This window comes from Pan paniscus, chromosome 3, assembly GCF_029289425.2.
Source record: "Pan paniscus chromosome 3, NHGRI_mPanPan1-v2.0_pri, whole genome shotgun sequence".
Classification (NCBI taxonomy): domain Eukaryota; kingdom Metazoa; phylum Chordata; class Mammalia; order Primates; family Hominidae; genus Pan; species Pan paniscus.
The window spans coordinates 17,307,428-17,329,572 of NC_073252.2; the positions used below are offsets into that span (position 1 = coordinate 17,307,428).

The 22,145-nt window shown below is 41.5% G+C and overlaps 1 long non-coding RNA gene across 1 annotated transcript in view; it reads right to left on the minus strand.

The window, feature by feature from the left end:
• The window catches only part of LOC117979924 (uncharacterized), a 167,151-nt gene that overhangs the window by 134,524 nt on the left and 10,482 nt on the right, over positions 1-22,145 (minus strand). The window contains exon 3 of the long non-coding RNA XR_008625102.2: positions 13,986-14,084. This is a non-coding gene — a long non-coding RNA (uncharacterized LOC117979924). The remainder of the gene's footprint in view (positions 1-13,985; positions 14,085-22,145) is intronic.

The following is a 22,145-nucleotide window of genomic DNA, read 5'->3' on the forward strand; positions in this document are numbered from 1 at the left end:
GGCCCAATGAGGCGATGCTCTGTCTTCTCGTTTCAACCCTCACATTGTAAACAAATGTCTTCTTCGCGGTCTATTTAGTAGCACGTTTTTTGAATCTTTGTGCTTTTTTGGTGATCTGCTATTTAAAATGGCCCCAAGCATGGTGCTGAATTGCTGCCTAGTGTTCCTAAGCTACAAGGTCTGTAATGTACCTTACGGAGAAAATGCGTGTGTTAGATAAGCTTCCTTCACTTACTGTTGGCTGAGTTCCACATTAAAGAATCAACAACATGTATTAAAAAGGTATCTTTAAACAAAAGCACACATCAAACAGAGTTATGTCTTGATTGGTTGACCAAAACGTCATGACCAAAGCCTCACAGGAAACTAACCCTGTATTTTCTCTAGGAGCAATGGTTCAGTATTCCCAGTTAAGTGTTAGCAGTGACTTTATAGAACAAAACTATGGCAAATAATGAGAATCAACTGTATATCTCCCATTTCTTTTATTTCTTCTACTGCATACTAACAGGCACCCTAGTATTGTTAATAAATAAATAAATAAATAGATAAATAAATAAATAAAAACCAATGGGCTTTAGAGTTAAATAGATCTAGATGTGGTTTTGTTGTTGTTGTTGTTTTTTGACAGACTCTTGCTCTGTCACCCAGGCTGGAGTGCAGTGGCGCAATCTCAGCTCACTGCAATTTCTGCCTCCCAGGTTCAAGTGATTATCCTGCCTTAGACTCCTGAGTAGCTGGGACTACAGGTGCGCCACCACACCCAGCTAATTTTTGTATTTTTAGTAGAGATGGGGTTTCACCATGTTGGCCAGGATGGTCTTGATCTCCTGACCTTGTGGTCTACCCGCCTTGGCTTCCCAAAGTGCTGGGATTACAGGCATGAGCCACCACGCCTGGTCTAGATCTAGATGTTAATCCCATGTCTGCTACTTATATCTGTGTCATTTGGTGTACGATAGCTAATCTCACTGAATCTCAATTTTATCATCTGTAAGATAGATATATTAGCACTTACCTTGCAGGGTGGTTGTGAAGATTAAATGAAATAACCAATGCAGACCAATTATTTGGCACATCATAGATACGAATGAAATTGAAACCACTTTAAAAATATTATCTAAATTTTCTATGTTGGTTATATGCTGTGAATGGAAATTTTATAGTGGAAAATAATCACTTGAATCTATTTTTTTTAACCAAACCAATTTTTCAATTGAAAAAATATTGTGTACATATGCTAAAAACCCAAATGATACCAAAAGCCATGCATGAACAGTGAGCCTCTATCTTAACCCCAGAATGCCAGCTTTTTTAGTATAACTTTATTTTAACTACACTCTAACTAAAATTTAGATTTTCCTTCAATTTATTAAGGTAGCTAACGAATGTAGTAGTTTTACAGTTGTTGCAGAGATCTTGAAATGGTCCTTACATTCCTTTCATTAAGACTTTGAAATTATAGGCATATTTTGGAGATATTATGGGTTCAGTTCCAGACCATGACAATAAAGTGAACAACACAACTGAGTCACACAAATTTTTCATTTTCCCAGTGCAAATAAAAAGTTATTTTTATACTATACTATAGTCTATTAAGTGTGCATTGTGTCTAAACAATAATGTTGTACCTTAATTTAAAAATACTTTATTGGCTGGGCAAGGTAGCTTATGTCTGTAATCCTAGGATTTTGGGAGGCCAAGGTAGGAGGATCACTTGGGGCCAGTAGTTTGAGACCGGCCTGGGTAACATAGCAAGGACCCTTCTCTACAAAAAATAAAAAAATTAGCCACGCATGGTGGTGCATGCCTGTAGTCCTAGTTGATTGGGAAGCTGAGGCAGGAGGCTCTTCTGAGCCCAGGAGTTTGAGGTGTCAATGAGCTATGATCACACCACTGTACTCCAGCCTGGGTGATGAAGTGAGACCCCATCTCAAAAGAGAAAAACTACTTTATTTCCAAAAAAATGCTATTACCTGAACTTTTCAAAGAGTCATCTTTTTGCTGGTAGAGGGTTTTGCCTCAATGTTGATGGCTACTGACTGTTCAGGGTGGGGTGGCTGCAGCAATTTCTTAAAATAAAACAACAATGAAGTTTACACCATCAATTGACTATTTCTTTTACAAAAGATGTCTCTGCAGCATGCAATGCTGTTTGACAGCATTTTACTCAGAGTAGAACTTCTCTCAAAATTAGAGTTAATCCTCTCATACCCTGTTGCTGCTGTATCAACTAAATTTATGTAATATTCTAAATCCTTTGTTGTCATTTCAACAATATTCACAGCATTTTCACCAGGAGTAGACTCTATCTCAATAAACCACTTTCTTTGCACATTTGTAAGAAGCAACTCCTCATCTGTGAAAATTTTATCATGAGATTACAGCAGTCACATCTTCCAACTCCACTTCTCATTCTAGTTATCTAGCTGTTTCCACTACATCTGCAGTTACTTCCTCCACTGAAGTCTTGAATCCCTCAAAGTCATCCATAGGGCCTGGAACCAACTTCTTCCAAACTCCTGCTAATGTTGATATTTTGACTGCCTTCCATGAACTACAAATCTTCTTAATGGCATCTAGACTGGTGAATCCTTTGCAGATGGCTTTCAATTTACCCAGATGCATCACAAGAATTACTATTTATGGCAGCCTTATGAAATCCATTTCTTTTTTTTTTTTTTTTTGAAATGGAGCTTCGCTCTTGTTGCCCAGGCTGGAGTGTAATGGCACGATCTCAGCTCACTGCAACCTCCACCTCCCAGTTTCAAGCGATTCTCCTGCCTCAGCCTCCTGAGTAGCTGGGATTACAGGCATGTACCACCACGCCTGGCTAATTTTGTATTTTTAGTAGAGACAGGGTTTCCATGTTGGTCAGGTTGGTCTTGAACTCCCGACCTCAGGTGATCTGCCCACCTCGGCCTCCCAAAGTGCTGGGATTACAGGTGCGAGCCACTGAACCCAGCCAAAATGTATTTCTTAAATAATAAGACGTGAAAGTTGAAATTACTTCTTTATCCATGGCTATAGAATGGATGTTGTGTTAGCAGGCATGAAAACATTAATCTCCTTGCACATCTCTATCAGAGCTCTTGGGTGAGTAGGTATATTGTCAGTGAGCAGCAATATTTTGAAAGGAGCCTTTTTTTCCTGAACAATAGGTCTTAACTGTGGGCTTAAAATATTCAGTTAACTATGCTATAAGTAGATGCGCTGTCATCCAGGATTTGTTCTTCCACTTATAGAGCTCAGGGTAGATTTAGCATGATTTAAGGACCCTAGGATTTTAAGAGTGGTAGATGAGCCTTGGCTTCAACCTAAAGTCACCAGCTGCATTAGCCCCTGACAAGAGAGTCAACCTGTCCTTTGAAGCTCTGAAGCCAGGCATTGACTTCTCCTCTCTAGCTATGAAAGTCCTAGAGGCATCTTTGGCATCTTCTTCTAATACAAGGTTATTTTGTCTATGTAGCAAATCTGTTGTTTAATGTAGACACCCTCATCAGTTGTCTTGGCTAGATCTTCTGGGTAACAGTGTAGCTTCTTCATCAGCATTTGCTGTGTGTCACCTTGTACTGCTTCACCTTCTTTTATAAACTAAAAGTAGATAGAAGTGGGTTCTTTACTTAAACCTCATGAACCCACCTCTGCTAGCTTCAGACTTTTCTTCTGCAGCTTTCTCACTTCTCTCAGCCTTCATAGATCTAAAGAGAGTTAGGGCCTTGCTTTGGACTAGGGTTTGGCTTAAGGGAAAGTTAACAGCCGGTTTGATCTTTCATCTGGATCATTCAAGCTTTCTCCATATCAGCAATAAGGCTGTTTTGCTTTTTTTTTTTAATCATTTGTGGGTTCACTGGAGTAGCACTTTTAATTTCCTTCATAAACTTTTCCTTTGCATTGACAACTTGGCCTAACAGTTTGGCACAAGAGGTTTTGTTTTCAGCCTGCCTGGACTTTCAACATGACCTTTCTCACTAAGCTTAATTATTTCTAGTTTTTTACTTAAGTGTGAGATGTGTGACTCTTCCTTTCACTTGAATACTTAGAGGCCATTGTACGGTTATTAATTGCCCTAATTTCAATATATAGATATATAGATTTATATATATATTTATATTTATATCTATGTTACATACATATGTTACATATATATATGGGTGTGTGTGTGTGTATATATATATATATATATATCTCTCTCAGGGAATAGGGACCCCTGAGGGGAGAGAGAAGAGGAGGGGGAGGGAGGTGGGGGAAGAGTCAGTGAGTAGAACAGTCAGAACACACATGACATTTATCAATTAAGTTCACCATCTTACATGAGTGAGATTTGTGGTGCCCCAAAACAATTATAATAATGACATCAAAGATCACTGATCACAAATGAAAAATTTTGAAATACTGTAATAATTATCAAAATGTGACACAAAGACATAAAATGAGCACATTATTTCTTTTTTTTTTTTTTCTTTTTGACAGAGTCTCACTCTGTCGCATGGGCTGGAATACAGTGGTGCGAGCTCAGCTCACTGCAACTTCCGCCTCCCAGGCTCAAGCAATTCTCCTGCCTCAGCCTACTGAGTAGCTGGGATGGTCACGGTGCATGCCACCATGACCATCTAATTTTTGTATTTTAGTAGAGACGGCATTTCACCATGTTAGCCAGGCTGGTCTTGAACTCCTGACCTCAGGCAATCCACCCACCTCCACCGCCCAAAGTGCTGGGATTACAGGTGTTAGCCACCACACCTGGCAAAATGAGCACATTCTATTGGAAAAATGGCACAATGGACTTGCTTGGCACAGGGTTACTACAAATCTTCAATTTGGTTTTTTTTTTTTTTTATACTTTAAGTTTTAGGGTACATGTGCACATTGTGCAGGTTAGTTACATATGTATACATGTGCCATGCTGGTGTGCTGCACCCATTAACTCATCATCTAGCATTAGGTATATCTCCCAATGCTATCCCTCCCCCCTCCCCCCACCCCACCACAGTCCCCAGAGTGTGATATTCCCCTTCCTGTGTCCATGTGAAAATCTTCAATTTGTAAAAAACTCAATAAAATAAAGCTCAGTAAAACAAAATATGCCTGTGTTAATTATTAAACCTACCATGAGATCCTGATATTTAATGACTGCAAGAGGCCCATATATGAGACACTACACATTTTAAGCATGTTTGAGAACTTACTTTATTTGAATTGCAATCCTGCATCTTTTATGGATTTAAACATTATCCTGGGAAGGGGATCCATGGGCTTTGTCAAATTGCCAAAGGCATCTTTGGCATAAAAATGGTTAAGAATCGTTTTTTCTTTTTAAGTGATGTAACTGGGTGAGTTATTAAGAAAAACTGGTGTCAGCATCTCCTTCCTCTTCTATAATATTATATCCAGGTATTCCCTGTATTTCCAAATGAGTCACTCTGGAGGAGCTGGAGCCCAAAGGAAGGGCTTGGAGAAGTAGAAACAGAAACAGCTCCCTGGGAGAGGGAAGCACAGTATTAGGAAAAGATGGAGTTTGCGTGGTTGTTGGCAGTAAAAGATAGCTGCACTCCTTCTTTGCAGTCCCATAGGGAGGTATGACAACCGAATATTCATGGGTAAACAGCAAGCCAGTGGGCTCAGGGGCTGGCAGAGACATGAAGGCTCCCACCTTCAGCACTGACTCCCTTGCAAAGCACAGCACAGAGCAGTGAACCTTCTGAGTTAGGACAGTTCACATTGCAGCAAGGACCTTGGTGTTCTAAAGACCAGAGACCCTGGACACTCCCTAACCCCTGTTCACACACATGTACAAAGAAAAAACAATAGAAATGAAATTTTTTGCCTCCTGGTGAACCGGGACTTAAAGTCCAATTTTCTTAAGTAAATATTGTGCCATTTCTTATCTCCAAGTGTTGTAGCTGAAGAAAATTCACGTCTGCTTTCCTAAGACCTGAAAGTTGAGTAAGAGTTAACTAAGGAAGGTTGGTGGGATCAGGGGTGCACTTGACAGGAAGCAGCATGTGCAAAGGCCCAGGGGTGAGAGACAGGATGACACTGGTGGAAGGGAAGGCCAGTGAGCCTCAGGGTAAGACAGGAGAGGGAGATGGAAGCCTGCACCACAGAATCTTCCTTGAGATGGGCCATGCTCAGGAATGTGGCCTTTCTCATCCTAACACTGGGATGGTTTCAAGTGTGTGTATAGGTTTTAAGGATGTGGTTAGGGTGGAGTGAGCAGAAAAGAAGGGTGTGAAATGATGAAATTTGCATTTTACGTAAATCTCTTTGGCTAAAGTGTGGAGAAAACATTGGAGAAGGAAATAAATAGGTGAGCGGAGGCACTTTCAAAATCTACTGCAACTGTCCCATGAGAGGTAATGGTAGCTTGGACCAGTGAGGAGGCAGTGAAGGCAGAGAGGAGTGAGAGCATTCAAGAAAGAGGAAATCAACCCAAGCAGGTGTGGGGATGGAGCAGGCCTCTAGGGTGAGAGATGCTGGGGTACTTGGCTCATATGCGTGGGGATATGGCACTCCTTAAGGTGGTATCATTCCCTGGCATAGAGCTCCCTGAGGAAGAAACAGGGAAGAAGGGAGAAATCAGGAGTCTGCTTATGACAATATTGTAAATGAGGTGCTGGTGAGATATAAATAGTTGGATGTGTGGGTGTAGAGAGTAGTATCCATTAGCTGTACAGGTTCAAGTAGAGATCCTCACATCTTCAAATTTTATGCTACTCTCCATTATCCTTGGCCTTTGCACATGGCAATGATAAAGATGATTACAATGATGATGATCATGACGATGATGATGATGACGAATAATGTTCATTGACAATTACCTTGTTCTAGGCACTTTGGTGCATTTTAAATTTAATTATTATGACTACACTGTATGTTTGATTACTATCCCATTTCATGCTTGAGAAACTGAGGCGTAAGATCACATAGCCAATCAGTAGCAGAGGCATGATCTAGACCCAGACAATTTGTTCCATAAAATGGAGATACCAATCATATTCACTTTATAGGATTGTTATGAAGATTAAATTTCAAATGATAATAACTGACATTTATGAAGCACCAGACATTCTTTTAAGGGCTTTTAAATTTAATCAGTAAAACAACATTATGAAGTAAATAGTACTTATTATTATCTCCATTTTAGACATGAGAAAACACAAGTACAGGGAGCTTGAATAACTTGCTTGTGGTTAGTAAGTCAAAGCAAAGATTGAGACTCAAGTTGTCTAGCTCCAGAGTCTATGGTCTTGACCACTATGTTACCATTTCAGATTCATAAAGTGTTGAAGACAGTTCCTGCCACAGGGCAAGCATTCAATGGCACAGTCCAGGAAATTAAAACAAATTTGTCTCAGGACCTACCCAATGACACTGATCCTTTGCAAAAGATAAGGATCTAAGCCTACATTTGCATTAAGGGCTAAGAGCTGAAATGTAAGAACACCTGCCAAGGGAGCACAAAGTAGATGCTCAATAAGTATTTGTTAAATGATAAATGGATAAGCCCTGGATGAGATTAGTAAATGGATCAGAATATAGGACCTGCTCTGCCACTGTCCCTTGGCTATGTGTCTTGGAAATATCACTTCTTTTCTTAGGTCACAGTTCACTCGTTTGTAAATACATTGGTGGAACCATCCGACAGGGCAAATGATATACATGCTACGTGTTATCACTCCTTACTCCTGCCCCCTTTGACAGACATTGGTAATCCATCACAGGCCTATTTCCCAGTAAGCCCAAGCCCACTTTCAACACCATGCTTTCAGAAATCGCCAGGGATGCCACTGAAGGTGCAATCTGTTACCTGATCCTGAATTCCATGGCCTCTGATGTCACTTCCAGCCCTGACATCTCATCACTCCCTGAAATAAAGTCCTGCTTTCTTAAGACCCTCTTCTGCATGAATCTGCTGCCTTTCATTGTCTTTGCTCAACCCCAAACCTAGATCCCTGGCTTGACTGCATTCTGTTCAGGCCATGGGGGGAGAATATGCACCACATGCTGAAAGAACTCCAATTATTGACATATCTGACTGGCAATGCTGAAGCTGCCCTGGTGACTGGAGGCCACGTGCTGCTGTCAGCAGCATCCTTCATGAGAGGCCTTCCCATGTTTCCTAGGCATTCCCAGTGTTCTCAGGAGTAATTGGCTTTTGTTTTCTTTTTGCAAGAATTCTGCTCTTCCAAAATTTGTTTCTTGTCTGCCTGTTCACAGCTGCAATCTATTAGGACCAAGCAAACCAAAATGAAAGCACTATTGCTGATGCCCTCAACCTCTCCCATCATGCCCAGAAAAATGGGCCTCTGTGATGCTCCCAGGATTGTCTAACCTCCTCTTGCTTCCCTGTGTCTTCTCTCTGTGGCTCTGCACTGGGACTTTAGGAAGCACTTTGACCAGACACACATTTTAAACAGCTTTAGAGCTGTTTTTCACCATCTGCTTTTAAGTACTGAAACCAACAAAAAATGTCTTTGAGCATCATTCTGTATTTCCCCCAGCCCTCTCTCAACACTGAATCAAGACCCATCACCAACTCTAATTTAAACTAGGGAATAACAATATTTATAGTATGATTCTATATGTGCAAACATGGAACACTGCAAATGAGCATAGCTGGATGGCCGCCAGCCACCAGTCCCCACCATATTGTGTGGGTTGGCCATGGGTGGAGCCTTGGCAGGATGAGGCTGGACTGGACGTCTGAGTTTCCACTTGGCTGCCTACTCACCGTGTATGACCACAGGCAAGTCACTTTGCTACTGTGAGCCTCAGTTTCCTTCTCTGTGAAATGACGCCATGGAGCCATTTCCTCCACAACCATGGGGGTGAGATCCACCTTGCTCTGGAGATGGGGAGTGACTGTCAAAGAGAAAGAGGAAGAGAACAGAGTTCTTGGGGCCCCCTATCTCAGGTGTAGATGAGAAAAGAAGGCTGGAGAAAGGAAGGCAGCAAGACACCAAGTTTTCAGTGTTTGACTTTTCCTATAGCTACGTTGGGTAGTGAGTGGGGATAGGGTGCTTCCTGTACCTGAGCAGCACACAAACGCTGAGAATAGGTCCTTCCAAATGGGCCCAAAAAAACGATTCGCAAACACAGAATGGTGCAGTGCGCCCCCGCAGTTCCCTGCCTGATGCCCTCCCACAGGCCCTCTGACAACATGGCAGTTTGCCTCTCCAAAGCCAGCAGGAGAATCCCTTGCTGCAGTCTTATGTGATGCAATGCACAAGAGTGAAATCTCATCAGCTTTGCCATTGGCTAGAAGCAAGTCAGATTTCACTCCTACTCAAGGAGAGGAAATTATATAAGGGGGTGACTCATTGGGTGTCAGCTTAGAATCCTGCCTACCATAAGCACCCCATGCTGTCTTCTGCACATAAACACCCTGACTCCTCAGCAGCCAGCATCAACCCCAGTGCAGGGAGCCTAAGGGCACTGTCTGACCTCAGTAGTCCCGATCTTACCCTGCCTTTACATAGCACATTTGCCAGTGAAGACTATTTCAATCAATAAATCTGCAAATATTTATTGCCAATATATTATATACAGATGGTATGAAAACATTTTTATTATAACGATTATCATAATAGAAATATTTATGGTGAGTTTTACAATTTGTAAAGGACTTTGATCTGCCCTCTTAATTGATCCTTACAGAAACAGACAGGGGAAATATCCTTGTTCTTTTATTTCATAAGGAAGCTGGACCTCAGGAAGGTTAGATGACATCGTTAAGATCACACAGCTAGTAAGTACAGGATCAATATGAGAACCAAACATCCTAGGTTCTTGTTTCCAGGGATATATATCCAGTAGTGTAAGTATAATAAATGTGCACTTTTATGAAAAGATTAGCAACAGTAAGTAGGATATCACTTAGAACCATATGAGCAGTATGATGTTAAAGGATTTTGCAAAAAAAGTCTGGTCTGGCCCAGGGGGATCTCACAGAAAAGGTAGGACATGAATTGAATCCTACAAAACAAGATTCACCTACCTGGTAGGGTGGATGAAAAGATGGGCATTCAAGTGAGAGGAACAGAATGAATAAAATCAGAAAATCATGAGAGTTTCCAGGGGGCCACAGGAAGACCACTCAGCTAGAAAGACTTCTATAAGAGACAAGTGGAAAAGACTGGAAAGCCATCTGGAATCCCAGGAGTCTCTTTGCGGATCTAGAAACTGTGGTGCCAGTGGGCCCCTAAGCCCTACCAGCTTTCCTTGAATCGCATGCATAAGCAGCAGCCTGCAGACCTGACCATGCCTGGCTACCTGGGGCAGGATGCTAGGGCAATGCTGATGCCAGTGCCTCCTCTGCCGCTGAAACTTAGACACTTGGCTCACCTGGAGAACTAGCAGTGTGAAAACAGCTGGGCAGATCTGGTTCGCTTTTCACTTTCCAGGTAGGTAGCTTTCATCTCTTCGAGCCTCAGTTTCTACCTCTACAAAATCGGGATTAAAAATACCTACCTTGCAGATTTTTTGAGCAGGAAAAAAATGAGATCATACTTGCAAAGTGTCTAGCTCAGCACATTCAATAAAGAGGAGCTATTATAATGAAGTTAATTAATCAATCTGTTGGTATGCTATGAATTTGTCTCCCAGGCTTGCACCCATGAGAACTCCCGGGCATATATTCCCCATACTCTACATGCCTCTCCCTTTGTCATAAGCCCCAAGAATCTCTTCCTTGTTTGTCTTCAGTTAAAAGATAATTGATATTTTTAAAAGTTGCTTCTTTTACAATTGTGTCATTGGTGATAAAAGTGAAAATGCATTCACAAGTAACTTAGCATAGAAGTTCCTTTAGACCAGAGCAGTGGTTCTGAACCAGGAGACAAGCATTTGGTGATGCTTGGAGACACGTTTGGTTGCCACAACTGGAGAGAGCTACTGGCATCTAGTGAGTCGAGGCCAAGGATACTGCCAAACACTCTACAATGCACAAGATAACTCCCCTATCCTCTACAGCAAAGATTTATCCAGCCCCCAATGTCAATAGTGCTACGGTTCAGAAACCTTAGGCTAAAGACAAGAAGAACTGGGTTCTGGTCTTAGCTCTGCCCAGAATAAACTCTGCGATAGTTACCTACTTTATGTGGGCTTCAGTTTCCTTACGTGTAAAATGAAGACTGCAGCTTAGATCTGCCTGCCATAGAATGGAAAAAAAAAAAAAGCAAGTTGTAGCAAACTTTGCATAAAGCTAAATGTGTTCACTCTAAAATAATATCCTTTATACCGATGTTATAGGCTGCTTTGTTGAAGCACGATGTTAAATGCCTTTTCTTCTAAAAATGATTGTGATAGTTTACTTGAAAAACATGTAAAAATATTCTCAGCAAAATAATCATTGTGAATCCCAACTCAGTCATACAATTTAAAAAATTACATTTGTCAATGAAATCCAAATTTTGAGGAACTATCAGCCTACATGATCTCAAAGATCTCCTTCAGCATCAGCAAACTGTGATTCTGTAAGAAATAACTGAGGGAAATGGCTGGTGAGTTGCTGCTCTGTGAAGTGTTATGCTTTTCTGAAAAATATCCTGCATTAACCAGGTTCCTTCAGTGAACTGGAAGCCAGTCTATGCGTTCCACTATTGGAATTAGAGGGCTGTATAACTGAGGGAAGAGTTGGAAAGTGGAGGCCAGAGAAGCCACCGCTGAAGTCGTCAGCCTGAAGCACTGAAGCAGGTCGTTCTCAAGCAGTTGTCAGGAGGCCTCTGTGAATTTCACCTCTGTGCACATCCCTGCTACAACTGCCTCCAGAGAATCACAGCTTCTCCTGCTCTTCAACCTTCCAAATCTTGTGCAAGTATGTCTCCCTGGCAGGCAAATTTGGGGAAGGAGATTTGGGAATATGTAGTCCCCACTTCTCCTCTGTAACATGGTAGAGACCTTAGAAGGGACAGGGTGGAGGGGGTGAACAGGCTGCCAGATTGACCAAAATCCAGCCCACTTAGTAAACAGGGCCAAGATGTCATCCAGCGCCTCCACCCACACCCTTCTGCCCCATCGCTACACAGATGCCTGGAGTAAAGCCAGCCAAGACACAGACAGCTTGCCCTTGAATGCGTGCTGCTCTGTTGCAGAGGAGAGAAGTCTGAAGAAAGGGACTACAATCAGTTAAATAAATGAACATTGCTTACAAAAATGTCTGATTTTTGAACTAATTCCCGAACTGATTTGTAAAGATCGTTGGGATGCTTTTTGGAGCTTTCAATTCCCCACTAACGTTTTGTAAGCCAACAAGTCTCTGAGACTCAGATCCTGTGACCATCACATTAAGCTATAAAACATTGTTCTGCTGATGCAGTAATTGCCTGACATGGCTACCTGGTTCGAACTCATGCTTAGTATGCAAATCTGCTCCAAGAATGCATTTGACAATCACTTTTCTGTCTACAGAAACTGCCCCTTGACAGAAAATATATTCCAAAAACAACTTTCAATTTTTTGCCTTTACAACAAAAGCTTGCAAGTCCAGTGGTAGCTGAGAGCAACAACATATGCTTATAATTAGGATTACCATCAGGGAATTCAACCTTACTGAGGGAAGGGGAAGAGGCCCGCCAAGGGGGAGCACAAAAGCTCTCTGAAAAATAGCAGATGAAACAGCCCAGTCGGTTTGGCTATTCCTGGGTAATGGGAGAAACTTGATTGTGAAAAACAGTGCTGGTTTTACTCCAGATTCTAAAGAAATGTTGCGTGGGCAGAACAAGAAATGCTGACAAACAAAATCAAGCTTTGGGGAATCTGCCTTCCAGGGCAGCCTGAAGGAGCCTCACTAAGGGCAGGCAGCCCTATCCCTAGCAGCTGCCCCAGGGTTGGGCCTGGAAACCAGGCAGGCCACTTGCTTCAGCCCCATGTGACCCATGCACTGCTTTGCTCCCCAGCACGGGAGTCTGTGGGAACTCTCGCTTCTCTCCTGCTCTGATTCCCTATTGGATTTCTGGATTCCAAGCATGAGTTTGCAATCAAAGAAGCAAGTCTTTGAATCTCAGCCTCTGATAGTGCATGAGTTGGACAGTTCATATAACATCTCTGACCTTCAGCCTTTCAAAGGGGAAGGAGAATGCCTGCCTCGCAGAACCATTAGGGATTTAAATAATATGATGGAAAGGAATGCCTGGTGTCCACTGGCCACTCGGAAAGCAGGCACTGCTGTTGTTGTTCCTTCATTTGGTTGGCTCCTAAGCGTCTTGGGATTGGTTACTGTTTGTGACTCCATGGCTCTTTATTAATTAATTTATTCCACAATTATCTGTTCCATGCCTACTATGTACCAGGCATGCTGGAGCAGCAGTGGCATACAGGACAAATGTCATCTTTGTTGGCTGCCTGGTAAAGGAAACGGGAACTAATAAGGTATTACAATAAATGAGATGGGGGAGGCACGGGATGCTAGAGAAGCATCTAAGAGGGAAATTTTACCCAGATTTGGGGACCAGGGGATGTGGAGGAGGCAGCTTCTCAGTTACACTTGAATGGTGAGTCTGATAAAGCCAGATACAGGATGGTGTGAAGGAGTAGAGAGAGGGAAGGAGACCTGTAACTTCAGACCACAGTGAGTGCCAAGGCGCGTAGTGAATGACTCCATTTTGTGCCTGTTACTGAAACAAGTTCCATATAGGTGAAAGGGGCAAAAGAGGCCTCAAGAAAGACAGCAAGCAGCCTGTGAGTCACACGGCCAGCTAATGGGCAACCGGGCTTAGATGTTCCTATTCTATCCCAAGTCTGTGTGCCAGTTAAGCCCTTTGCTCTTCTGGGAACCTCCTTCTACCTTCCCCTTCATTTCCTGGTATTCTTGCCATTAATCTGGCAGAAGCTCACTGTGTGGCTTTGGGCAAGTTGTTTCATTTTCTGAGCCTATACTTTTTAGTCAATCAACTGTCACTCTTGTATTAGTTTGTTTTCATTCTGCTATACAGAACTGTCCAAGACTGGGTAATTTAAAAAGAAAAGAGGTTTGATTGACTCACTGTTCCACATGGCTGGAGATGCCTCAGGAAGCTTACAGTCATGGTGGAAGGTGAAGGGGAAGCGAAGTCCTTCTTCACATGGTAGCAGGAAAGAGAGAGCTAGCAAGAGAAGGGAAAACTGCCTTATAAAACTATCAGATCTCATGAGAACTCATTCACAATCATGAGAATAGCATGGGGGGAACTGTCCCCATGACCCAATCACCTCCCACTGGGTTCCTCCCTCGACATGTGGGGATTATGGGGGTTACAATTCAAGAAGAGATTTGGGGGGGCCACAGCCAAACCATATCAGCTCTATTTGTGAAAGTATCCTGAAAATTTTAAAGAAAGTAACTGCATGACAATTGGGCCCAGGGTCAGTAATGTATTAAAGAGTCAGAGAAGGCTGAAAGCAAAATGTCCTGGCAGTGAGCAGATGGACCATGGACTCTGCTATCCACTATACGTGTCCCAAGTTCAAAAGGATATTTCAATCATTGCCACAGACCCCTGTCAGTGTCCAGAGTCGCTCAATTAATTCCCATATGCAATAAGAAGCATCAAGGTCTAATGTCTTTGCATTGATACCAACTAGAATTGAAATTCCTTTTATGGAGAGCCAAGGTCAAGTCGTTCAACCTCTATGAAGCTTTTTTGTATGGAAGAGACAATCAATGTACCTCTTAATCTTGTTAACAAGACTAAATTAAATGCAATAAACTATGTGAAGTGCCCAACACCCACTAGGCACTAAATACATTCTTATACCCTTGTTCTCATTGAGCCAAAAAAACTCACTCAATACTCCACTTACCCTGATGTGATTATTACATATTGCATGTCTTTATCAAAAAATCTCATGTCCCCCATAATTATATACACCTATTATGTCTTCCCCAAAATAAAAACCAAAGAAACTCACTCAAAGACCGAATGCCATATGTGGTGTCAACTTTAAATTCACTTTCTCCATTATTTCCTCGAATTACTCTTTTCTCCCCCTATCCCAAATCACCAGAACTTCCAGTGTAGATGATCTGCTTAGACTTTTGTTTTAGAACAGAGTTTGCTCAGTTTCACTTGAGAAATGAAAGGCTTATGAAAAGGGAGCTTGGGGAGATAAAAAAGCAGGAGTTGCAACAGTTTAGCCCGGCACCACGAAAAGACAGTGAGCTTTGTGGACACAGGAACAGCTGGAGTCTTCCTACTCATCCGCTTTCACCCCTTGGCAGAAAACAACCCAACAATCCAAACCCTCACACTATGCCTAGGCGCCACCACTACCCTGTTTGCAGCAGTCTGTGCTCTTACACAAAACAACATCAAATAAATTGTAGCCTTCTCCACTTCGAGCCAACTAGGACTTATAGTAGTCACAATTGGCATCAACCAGCCATATCTAGCATTTCTACACATCTGTACCCACGCTTTCTTTAAAGCCATATTATTTATATGCTCCGGATCCATCATTCATAACCTCAAAACAGGCCTTTCAGAATCCAAAGATGTTTTGGCTCCACCATGCCTCGCCATCAGAGGAGTTCATGGATCACCCCCTGGATCTCCATTATTGTGACTTGGTTTACCTCTTGGTGTCTTCTCTCTGTGTGTCTTTTGTTGCCTTTCATCTTGCCAGCAGTTGGGCAACTCTCTCCAAATTAAGTTCTAATTCCCTCAGAGAGAAGATGTAATTGGCCTCATTAGCCATGGTTTTCCCAGTCAGATGCAGTTTTCAAGCCAAACCATCTCAAAGGCAACCCTCAGCCCAGAAATTGGCTACTCTTAGGAGCTTTGCCTACACTAAATTACTGGGGTCAGAAGGTGGGGGTCCCATGGTCCTAGGCTAACCAACTCATCACAGTTTGCCTGGAACTTTCCCAGTTTTAGCACGGAAAGCCCTGCATCCCAGGATAGCCTTAAGTGACAGTTTTAAAACTAATAGTATCTCACCCTATAAAGAAATCAACTTAAGATGGATTAAAGACTTAAATCTAAGACCTGAAACCATAAAGATTCTAGAAGATCCATCAGAAAAACCCTTCTATACATCGGCCTAAGCAAAAACTTCATGACCAAAAACCCAAAAGCAAATGCAATGAAAACAAAGATAAATAGATGGGACTTAAATTAAACAAAAAAGCTTCTGCACAGCAAAAGAAATAAGCAGCAGAGTTAACAGACAATCCACAGAGTGGGAAAAAAATCTTCATAATCTATACATCCAACAAAGGACTAATATCCAGAATCTACAAGCAACTCCAACAAATCAGCAAGAAAAAAATCAAACAATCTCATCAAAAAGTGAGCAAAGGATATGAGTAGACAATTCTCAGAAGATATACAAATGGCCAACAGGCTTATGGAAAAATGCCCAATATCACTAAGTATCAGGGAAATACAAATCAAAACCACAGTGTGATATCATCTCACTCCTGCAAGAATGGCCATAATTAAAAAATCAAGAAATAATAGATGTTGGTGTGGATGCAGTGAAAAGGGAACACTTTTATACTGTTGGTGGGAATGTAAAATAGTACAACCACTATGGAAAACAGTGTAGAGATTCCTTAAAGAACTAAAAGTAGAACTACCATTTGATCTAGCAGTCCCACTACTGGGTATCTACTCAGAGGAAAGTAAGTCATTATCAAAAAAAAAAAAAAAGAACTTACACATGCATGTTTATAGCAGCACAATTTGCAATTGCAAAAATGTGGAACCAGCCCAAATTCCCATCAATCAACAAGTGGATAAAGAACATGTGGCATATATATATATATATATAACATGGAATACTATTCAGCCATAAAAAAGAATGAAATGATGGCATTCACAGCAACCTGGACAGACTTGGAGACTATTATTCTAAGTGAAGTAACTCAGGAATGGAAAATCAAATGTCCTATGTTCTCACTCATATGTAGGAGCTAAGCTATGAAGACACAAAGGCATAAGAATGACACATTGGACTTTGGGGATTTGTGAGAAAGGGTGGGGGCTGGGGAGGGATAAAAGACTACACATTAGGTAGAGTGTACACTGCTTGGGTGATGGGTGCACCAAAATCTCAGAAATTATGACTAAAGAACTAATTCATGTAACCAAGCACCCCCTGTTCCCCAAAAACCTATTGAAATAAAAAAAATGTAAAAAGAAAACAAAAGATAAAACTAAAAGTCCCATATCCTGGAAACTTCTTCAGTCCCAGGCAAACCAGGACACTTGGTCACCCTTTGTGACCCCAGAATGAGAATTTCTACAGTGGAGGTGTGACCGAGGCATGGCCTCTCACACAGTAAGAATTAAGAACTCCGTAGCCTGCCAAAATCATTCTGACATGGTAGAGTCAATCTGTCTCAGAGGATCATCTTATTGGTATGTGGGATTCAACTGATTTCTATTAAAACAATGTTTAAAATAAACATTCTGGGATAAAAAAAATCTCTCTTAACTTGCAATTTGGAAGTTTTAACCTTTTTTATTTTTACTGCATTTCAGCTTTCTAAGCTTGTAACCAAAACAGTGCCACTTGGATCCAAATCAAATATGATAGTCTGGCTCAAAAGGAAACATTGATAAAGTCAGTAAAACTTGAAAGCAGATTTATGGTATAGGGGACCCACAGACACAACCAGGGATCCCCAGACTGTGAAAGTGGTATGTGTGCTGACTGCCCACTATCATTCTTTTATTCTCTTCTTAAATCAACATTCAGTAGGAAAATTTATTGGGCGATCACCACATACCATGCTACCCAGAGTTAGCCAATGTATAAGATTTGCGGACATAGTCCTCAGACTGCCAGGTCTGCTCAAGGTGTCTAACACCAACTGCAAGTTTGGGGATATCCCCAAATTGCCTTCAGCTTGGAGAGTTTGCTGGAAGGACTCCCTGAACTCACTGAAAGCTATTGTGTTCTGTTATAGTTTATTACAAGGAAAGGATACATTACAATCACACAAGGGAAGAGATGCATGGGACAGAATCTGGAAGCGTTCTGAATGTTCATCAAAGTCTTTGATGAACCTGGAAAGTTCACCTGAGCCATGGGGTCTAGAGCTTTTATTGGCACTGTACTACTTGGGCATGATTAGTTGATTACCCATGTGGTTGAACTCAGGCTCCAGCCACCCCCTCCATGGAGGTCAAGCTGGTTTTCTGTGGCTTGAAGGGCCTACCACGAGTCATTTTCTAGAATAATGAATTATCAAGTGTGAGCCAAGGGCAAGCTATGAATTTCAAAGACCTTCGTACCAGAAATTTTAAGAGTTTAGAGGTTACCTCCCACGAGCTGTGGAGAAGGTCCAGAGCTCTTTTTGGGCAAGGTCAAATTCTTTACTACATCCAGCCCAGTGATAAACAATCTGTCTTTATCTTCCCATTTAATCCTCAGAAATTTGTGAATAAGCATTATTATTATTATTATTATTATTTCGATTGTATCTTGAAGAAACAGAGACTTAGAGTAACTAACCCACGATTGCATAATAGTGAAGCTGGGATAAGAACAAGTTTTGTCTGACTCCAAAGCCTGAGCTCTTAACCACTGTGCAGTGCAGTTGCCAGGTGTTCAGGATTTGTGATACCACTCAAGATATACCAAGATAAAAATGGCATGGTCCATGTATCTATCAGGGGCCTGGCAGGAAACATATGGCCTATATATTCTTCCGAATTCAAAAGACTTTGATGAAACGACCATTTTCAAAAGTGCAAACAATAGCACAGGTTGGTGCTCTATCCTGGTGCTAGCAATAATGAGGCACTGTTAGCAACTCTAGCCCTGAACATGAGTGGAGTCAGTGATTCCTGGATCTCAGAGACAGTAGGCCCAACTACTGGGTAGAAGCTGTGGCCTCTGGTAGGGAAACACAAATACAGCCAATACACAATCCAGTTAGGAGTGGGGAATTGAGAGCTCTGGTAAAAACACTCCAACCTAAACTTCTTTCCTTCTTCAGATTTCCCCCCAGTGTCTCCCATTGGCTGAAATCTCCAGGAAGCCTGGAGCAAAAGAGCTTACGGATATAGTCTATACATAGTCCTGGACACAAATCAGGGTTGAAACATGTGGAGAGTTGATCTGGAGGGATAAATAAAAAAATATTCTGCACTCCTCTGCTCACCACAAACTCAAGTATAATAGGGTAAAAAATAAATACATACATAATGGCAACTCACAGAATAAACATCATCTTTAACAAAGATAGTAAGAATGGGATTAGGTGCAGTAGAAGGGCTGAAAAAAATCATCAACCAGCAGAAACACTTGCATCTTTTCTTGAAGGACAAATAGATTACTATCTGAGCAGGAGAAGGATGGTCATGCTCGAAGAATTTTTTTTTAAATAGGCAAGACAGGGAGGCTTGAAACAATGAAAAGAAATGTACAATGTTCATCAGGCTTGGTATGGACTGTTGGGGGAAGCAGCTAGTGATGAGGTTGTGAAGTTAGACAGAGCCAGACAGGGAGGGACTTCAAGTACCTTATTAAGTAAAGAGTGTCTTGATCCCCTTAAGGCCATGAGAAACAGTCCATAATTTTATGATAATATTTTAATTTAAGAAATTCCTTCTGGCAGTTTGGAAGATAAATTAGAGACATATGATTTGGTGGCAAAAGATCTGTTAGGAGACTATTGCAATAGTTTGGGTAAGAACCACAGAAGATGTAGTATAGGGAAAGGGTCTGATGAGCTTCCTGGATGCAGAGGAAGACAGCATGGAGCACATGCAAATCACTGCATGACGTGGAACCAGGATCACTTAGGAGGCTGATGACACAATGAAAAGGAAGGTCACTGCTAACAGCATGTGACAACAGTACTCAGATATTTAAGTATTAAGCATTTGAAAAGATGAGCGTTTGTTCATCAACATCACACCATAAGACACTCTTTCCTTATCTCCTTATCTCCTGATAAAGAAGTCTTAAAGAGAGACTTTTAGTAGATGATGTTGGATATGGGCATCTGAAGTCTAAATGGTCATGGATTTATAAAATTGTAAGATCAGTAGAAAAAGGAAAAGTGATTAGATGATGGACCAATAAATGATGAAAAAAACTTAACAGCAGTGGAAGAACTTTTGAGTTGTATAGAAAACCTTTGTACTCTAAAGAATGAACCCTCAGTAGTCATGAACGTGAAAATGGAAAACTATTTTTAGTGGTTCTATAAGCACTATTCAGAAGGAAGCTGCAAAACTGACCCACTTTGGGATTTATTTATTTAACAAACTTTGATCCAGCACCTGTTATGTACCAGGCATTATTATACTGTATTTTAGGTTAGAGCGGATTAGATTCTCTCTCTGATCCTTATAAAGACTTAAACTTTACTACAATTATTATATTATTATCTCATAATATAAAAAGATTCTGATTCTATTCCCTATTCCTATCCAGGCAGAGTTACCAGCTACAGTGATGCAGTTTATTCACTGCCAAAATATGCCTGCCTTAGGGAGTGAGTCAGGGCCAAAATCCCTCACTGCATGTGACACATGACTCATGCTGACATTTACCTAGAGGAGAGAAGGATCACATTTCACTATTATTCATCCAGAAAAGTTCCTTTTTCCTAATTTACAAAAAGGCTGATGCCTGGCCCAAATTTAAGGTCCCACTGAGAACGGAGACTTGGCCAAGATGCCATCCAGTTTACTGTGCTCCCCACAGCCTGTCTAGCTCTCTCTTGCCAACCAGGATCCTCTTCCCCAAAGTTCCAAGGATGGAGCTCTAGTTCCTTGACTTCTAGTTGATCTTCTGCTCGGAATAGACTGATTATCCCAAAGCTATCCAGGTACCTGTAGTCTCTGCTACACTCTCAGAGCATTTACACCACCATAGGCAGTTCCAACGTGCCTTTGGTATAGGATTTGCTAAGTCGTGAGTGACGTACAGTTGAAGTAGTCCCTGGCTCAGAGTGCCTAGATATGGAACTTTCTATCAGATATTGACAACCTGAGATGATTTGAGGGCAAGGGATGGGTGGGGAACTGGTTGCTACAGGTGTGAAAGCATTAACTCTGGTCTCACTTTGTCCACCACTTCCTGAGTTTGGAAACTGAAAGCATGGCCATTTAGAACCTCTGCTCCCTGGAAGCTAAGAGCCAGATCATAATTCTTCATAGAAGGCTGATGAGGCTTCCCAGTACCCTCTTCATTAAGCTCCTCTGTCTCCCTACCTCCCTCATTCCCTACCCTTAGTCCCAACGCCAAACCATATTTCCACAGCCCCACTCGGGCAATCTGAACCCTTTCTGGCTAATTCCAAAATTGCCAGGAGATTTGTTTCTGATAAAAGAAACTCACTCTCTGATGTTGCTTCTAGGTGCCTTTTCTTAATAAATAGGCAAGATCATGACATGCATCTTAGCCACATAAGAAATTAGTAGAAAATGAACAAAATCAAAACAGCACGGGCTTCAGGGTCAGACAGAACTGAGTTCAGTGCTAGAATAGCTAACTATTAGCTGTGTGTCCTTGAACAAGTTACTTCACATCTCTGAGTCTCAATTTCAAAATATGTAATATTGAGGGTACCAATAATTATCTCCAAGTGTTGTCATGAAGATGAAAGTAGGGTCCCCTACAAAAAGTGCCTCATGTAGTTGCTGGCAAAGAAGAAGTACTGGATGAAGCACTTGGAGGAATTGGAAAGACTACCTCTGCCTGGCTTGTTTCCTTATCCAAAAGGAGCCCACAGAGCAGCTGATTCCAGAGAGAATTCACTGATGAATTTGTACGCTGACTTCCCCCATCTGATAGTATGCAACAAAGGAATAATACTTATGTAGATATGTGTTTGAAGCACCATTTGCCATCAACATGAACATAAAGAACCTATTAGATTCTAAATACCTCATGTAAGCTAAATTACTCATCTGCATACTGTGGCAAAGACTTGCCTTGGAATTAGGCACTCAACTTCTAAGTCTGGCTCTGCCTGTCATCAATCATGTGTCCTCGGATCAGTCACACCCTTGCAAAATCACAACTTTGCAAACAAGTGTTTGCAAGAAACAGATAAAATCATTGATGTGGGATACAACATAGAGAAGAGGCTCAATATATTAGAATTCTCTACAGTTTTTTTGTAGATCAATAGTGCCAAACTTACAAACTGTGAGATGACACCAACTGTACCCTGAACTGTTATTTCAAATCCTTTATTC